This window comes from Eurosta solidaginis, chromosome 1 (genome assembly GCF_040869045.1).
Source record: "Eurosta solidaginis isolate ZX-2024a chromosome 1, ASM4086904v1, whole genome shotgun sequence".
NCBI lineage: Eukaryota > Metazoa > Arthropoda > Insecta > Diptera > Tephritidae > Eurosta > Eurosta solidaginis.
Genome location: NC_090319.1, coordinates 24646535 through 24652534, shown reverse-complemented (window position 1 = coordinate 24652534; position 6000 = coordinate 24646535).

Genomic DNA, 6000 nt, shown 5'->3' with positions numbered 1-6000 from the left:
GCCTCGGCAATCACGCTACTTTTGACAGCCATAATTTCGAAGTAGTAAACGATTTCGTTTAATTTGTGAACCAACAACACTAACAACAGCATCAGCTGTGAAATTCAGCGAAGAATCACTCTTGCCAATAAATGCTACTTTGGACCAGGTAGGCAATTTAAGAGTAAAGTCTTCTATGTCACTTATTGTACCCGTCCTGCTATATGGTGCAGCGATTCTGGGAGTGTTCGAGAGAAAATTTCTTCGAAAGATTTATGGACCTCTACGCGTTGGCGATGGCGAGTACCGAAGAATATTTAATGAATAGCTGTACGAGCTTTACGCAGACATCAACATAGTCCATCAAATTAAAACGCAGCGGCTGCGCTAGCTAGGCCATGTTATGCGAATAAGAGATGACGGCCCGGCTAAGAAAGTGTTTCTATCGGAACCCGCCTGTGGAAGCAGAGGAAGAGGGTGGCCTCCATTCCGCTGGAAGGACCAGGTGGAAAACGATTAAAACTCCCTTAGTGTGACCAATTGGCGCCAGTTGGCAGAGAGAAGAAGCGACTGACGCACCTTGTTGGGCGGCCATAACCGTTTAAACTGTTAAGCGCCAATTAAGTAAGTAAGTAGCACTGTTTGGATACCACACACATGAATTACTATAACTGGTGTTTTTGTAGTATATCTACATGTGAAATCTATGTATAGTGTTAACTACTTTGTAAGTAAAGTAAAGATACTTTAATTTCTAAAATAATTTTTAATTTAGTTTTCGTGTTAACTTAAAATTTTTGAATAACTCCAAAAAAAGAAAATTCTAATTAGTTGGAAAATATTTAAACTCAAAAATAAATAAAATAATATTTTTAAAAAATAAATATTTAAATATTTGATTAACCACCAAATATATTGGCGATTTGGTTGAAGAAGACATTCATAAAACTGCAATAACTACCCCTTTTGGAATGTTTGAATTCGTAAGAATGCCTTTCGGTTTACAAAACAGTGCTCAAACTTTCCAACACTTTATTAATGAAGTATTTTCTGATTTCGATTTTGTATTTACATACATTGATGACATTCTTATTGCCAGTGATAACGAAGATCAACATATAAATCATTTAAAATCAGTTTTCAAAAGACTTGAAGAATATAATTTAAATACTAAAGCTTCAAAATGTACTCTCGGTGTAAATAAATTAAATTTCTTAAGTTACGAAATTTCAGGCGAAGGCATTAAACCATCTTTATATAGAATTGAAATCATAGCAAATTTTGAAAAACCAATTTCTATATATAAATTACAAAAATTTTTAGGTATGATAAATTACTATCACATATATATTAAAATGTTAGCAATAGAACTTAGTCCTCTGCATGAAATGTTAACACATGCAATTAAAAACAAACTCAAACAATTAAATTGGGCAAATGAAACCACAACAGCTTTCGAAAATGTTAAAAAACGTTTTGTTAAAAATACTTTACTTACACATTTCGACAAAAATGGTACTTTATCATTAGCAGTAGATGCATCAAATGTTGCTATTGGAGCAGTTTTTCAACAAACTAGCAATAATATACTAGAACCCTTAGCTTATTTTTCAAGAAAATTAACTACAACAGAAACTAAATATTCAACATTTGATCGTGAACTTTTGGCAATTTATAATTCAATTAAACATTTTAAACATTTTCTTGAAGGTAGAACTTTTACAAATTATACTGATCATAAACCTTTATTTCATGTTCTAAATTCTAAAGTAGATAGATCTCCTCGTCAACTACGTCATCTTGAATATATTGCTCAATTTACAAATGATATTCAATATATACGTGGAAAAGACGAAATAGTTGCCGACACACTTTCCCTTATTCCAGAAATAAATGCAATTTCAACTCAAGATATAAATTTAGAAACTTTATATAAAGAACAACAAACTGATACATTTTTACAAAAAACCATTTCTGATCAAAATTCTAAAAATCATTTAAAAGAAATTCATATTCCAGTTATTAATTTAAACATATGGTGTGATGTTTCTCTACAACCTTTTCGACCTTATGTTCCACATTCTATGAGAAGAATTATATTTGACAAAATTCACTCATTGTCTCATCCAAGTATAAGAACAACTAGAAAATTAATTCAAAATAAATATTATTGGCCTAACATGCGTAAAGAAATTAACGATTGGACTTCATCTTATATCAATTGTCAAAAATCCAAAATTTCAAGACATACTAAATCTCCTATTCAAAAAATTCAAATACAATCTGGTCGTTTTGAACATATTCGTATGGATATTGTTGGACCTCTTCCAGTTTCAAATGAAAATTGTTATATTTTAACAATTATTGATAGATTTTCACGTTGGCCTGAAGCCTATCCACTTAAAGATATTTCAACAAATACTATAGTAAAAACTTTTATTCAAAATTATATACCATGATTTGGTATACCATTGAATATTACGGTAGATCAAGGTTCACAATTCACCTCAAAATTTTTTACGGAATTAACTAAACTTTTAGGTTCTCATAAATTTCATACATCTGCTTAATCCGCAAGCAATTGGCATGATATAGAGAATTCATCGAACTTTAAAAGCAGCAATTATAGCATCAAACGACTCGGTTCATTGGTCTGACATTTTACCATTCATTCTACTTGGTTTACGAACTTCTATTAAAGAAGATTTAAAATGTTCATCTGCTGAACATGTTTACGGCCAAACACTTAGAATACCTGGTGAATTAATTATTTCAAATAATAATAAAGAACATGATTTTTCTAATGACGCTCTTCACAAAATAAGAGAATATTTTTCACTTGTTCGTTCTAAAGTTTTTCATCATAACAAAGAAAACTTTTGCATCCCTTAAAATTTAGAAAAGTGTGAGTATGTTTTTGTTAAAGTTCTTCGTAAATCTAATTTAGAATCACCTTATGAAGGACCTTTTAAAGTTATTTCTAAGAAACATAAAACATTTACAATTCAATACAAAAATACTATTAAAAATATTTCAATTGATTTACTTAAACCAGCAAACATACTTATTAATACTAATTTAAATACAAATACAAATACATTAAACAACAAAAAAGAAAAAAGGTTACATTTAATATTAATTAATAATTTGTTTGTTTTAAATTTTCTTGGAGGGAGAGTAAATATAGTGTTAACTACTTTGTATTCTTTACTTTAATTTTTAAAATAATTTTAATTCAGTTTTCGTGTTAACTTAAAATTTTTGAATAACTTCAAAAAAAGAAAATTCTAATTAGTTGGAAAATATTTAGGGCCTTATTCTCTATTGCGAACGAAAGCTCAGACCAACGATTCGTCTCTTTTCAATTTCGTCTAGTAGTCATATTCTGTATCATTTTCGTTCTTCTTTTATTTTTATTACATTATGATAAAGAGATAACGTAAGAAAGGTAGCAGGCAAACGAAAATGTTCAAGAATATGGTTGCTAGACGAAATTGATAAGAGACGAATCGTTCGTCTGAGCTTTCGTTCGCAATAGAGAATAAGGTCCTTAAACTCAAAAATAAATAAAATAATATTTTTAAAAAATAAATATTTAAATATTTGGTTAACCACCAAACTATGCAGACTGAATTTCAGTACAATCCCGGGATCTCGGCATTGAACTATCAGATCCCGGGGAGCAAAAAATCCCGAATATCGTTATCCCTAATACACATGTAGACGTTATTGCCGCCGTCATTACATTCCGAAATACAGGTCATAATATGCACAAAAGATTGGCTAAACTCTAGTATAATCCAGTTGCAGCCAAAAATATATATCAAACTTCTAACGGAAAGGCGCATTAGTTTTGAAATGTAACTTTCAAGAATGTAATCACCTCCCAAGATACGGGGCGGATCAGTAGACTAACAGAAAGGTGTTAATGGATATAAAGTCAGCAAAGCTACAAAATGTGTCCGAACTGTGAGAAAACAAACTTACGATGAGGGACCACTATAAACTAAGCGCTGGAAAGAAGAAAGCACTTAGAAGAAACAAAAAAGTTAGATGGTTTACATATCATTTTCGCTAAATAAGCGACACAGGTTTCAATGTTTTTATCGGTATTGGATTTCATACCAAAATTATTCCTTTCCAACATTGCTAGCATTTGAATACTCACTATATGATTTCTAATTCATTATACTCAGCGTGCTTTGCACACAGACTATATTAACACTGATGGGATAACGGTTGGTTGTACAGGTATAAAGGAATCGAGATAGATATACACTTCCATACATCAAAATCATCACTGTCGAAAAAAAGTTTGATTGAGCCATGTCCGTCCATCCGTCCGTCCGTCTGTCCGTTAGCACGATAACTTGAGTAAATATTGAGATATCTTCACCAAATTTGGTACACGAGCTTATATGGACCTAAAATTGATTGGTATTGAAAATGAGTGAAATCGGATGATAACCACGCCCCCTTTTTATATATATAACATTTTGGAAAACAAAAAAAACCTGATTATTTAGTAAATAATACACGTAGAATGTTGAAATTTGACGAGTGCACTTATATTGAGACTCTTGATAAAAATTTAAAAACAAATTTTAAAATAGGCGTGGCACCACCCACTTGTGTTAAAATCAATTTTACAAATATAATTAATCATAAATCAAAAATCGTTAAAGCTATCGTAACAAAATTCTCAGAGAGGTTGCCTTTACTATAAGGAATGCTTTGAAGAAAAGTTAACGAAATCGGTTAAGGACCACAGGCACTTTTATATAAACGATTTTTAAAAGTGTCGTAGACGAATAAAATAAGCTATATCTTTGAAAAAAAAGAGCTTTATATCAATGGTATTTCATTTCCCAAGTGGATTTATAACAATAAATTGCAAAAATTTCAAATTTAAAAAAATGGGCGTGGCATCGCCCCTTTTATGACTAAGCAATTTTCTATGTTTCGGGAGCCATAACTCCAAGAAAAATTAACGGATCGTAATAAAATTGGGTACACAGATTTTCCCTATAGCAGGAAATAATTCTAAAAAAAAAGGACGGGATCGGTTAAAGACCACGGCAAATCAGATATAAAACAAGTTTAAAATGGTCGTAGACTCGAATACCTTAGCTATAACTGAGCAAGAAATAGTTTTGAATCAATTATATTTCACTTGTCACTTACTGTAAGAGGAAATGGGGAGAAATTGTTTTTTAAACGGGCGGTGCCACGTGTTATGTAGAAAAGTAATTTATCTGAAATGAAATGTGCAACTGAAGCTCACGCTGAGTATATAATGTTCGGTTACACCCGAACTTAGACACCTTTACTTGTTTTTGACTGATTGCGTTTATCCGCCTCAATGTATGATCGCGATCTTAGCTTGTTTTAACTATTAATCGTAAAAAACTGCATCTATCCTCATTATATTATTTATTCGAAAATATTCACTCAAATGGCATTGAATTAATTTTTTTTTTTTTTTTGTGGGTGGAAGGTCGTGTGTCCAGTGTTAATTAGAAAAATTACTAAATACAATTTTTTTTAAATAGAACTTATTAAACAAATTTTTAAATTATTTGCAAAGATTCCGAAACAGTATACAAAACAATGAACCGATTGTCTTCATCTCAAATTTCACAGTTGTAGTGTAGCGTGTAGCGTTAGTGTATTTGATAGATGACTTTTATTTTAAATATATATACCCAGTTTCAATTAAGCGCAGATAGATACACCGAGCTACTTGGCTGTCTCCTGATCTAAAAACAGGAAATCACATTGATCGCGCAGTATAGGTTCAGTGTCCCCCAGTAGCCAAGAAAGTACATATAGTGATACAAGGAAAGTTTGCCGTGGAGATAGTTAATGATTATTCCACCCGCCTCTCACATCTGCTCACTGAAAAAGCAAGCTTGGTTGTTGTTATTGGGTTAACAATGCTTGTTGGTGTCATGAAGGGACATAGCATTGCAGTTCTGAGTGCAGTATCTTGGCAGACCTGTAGCCTTTTGCAGTGTGTGT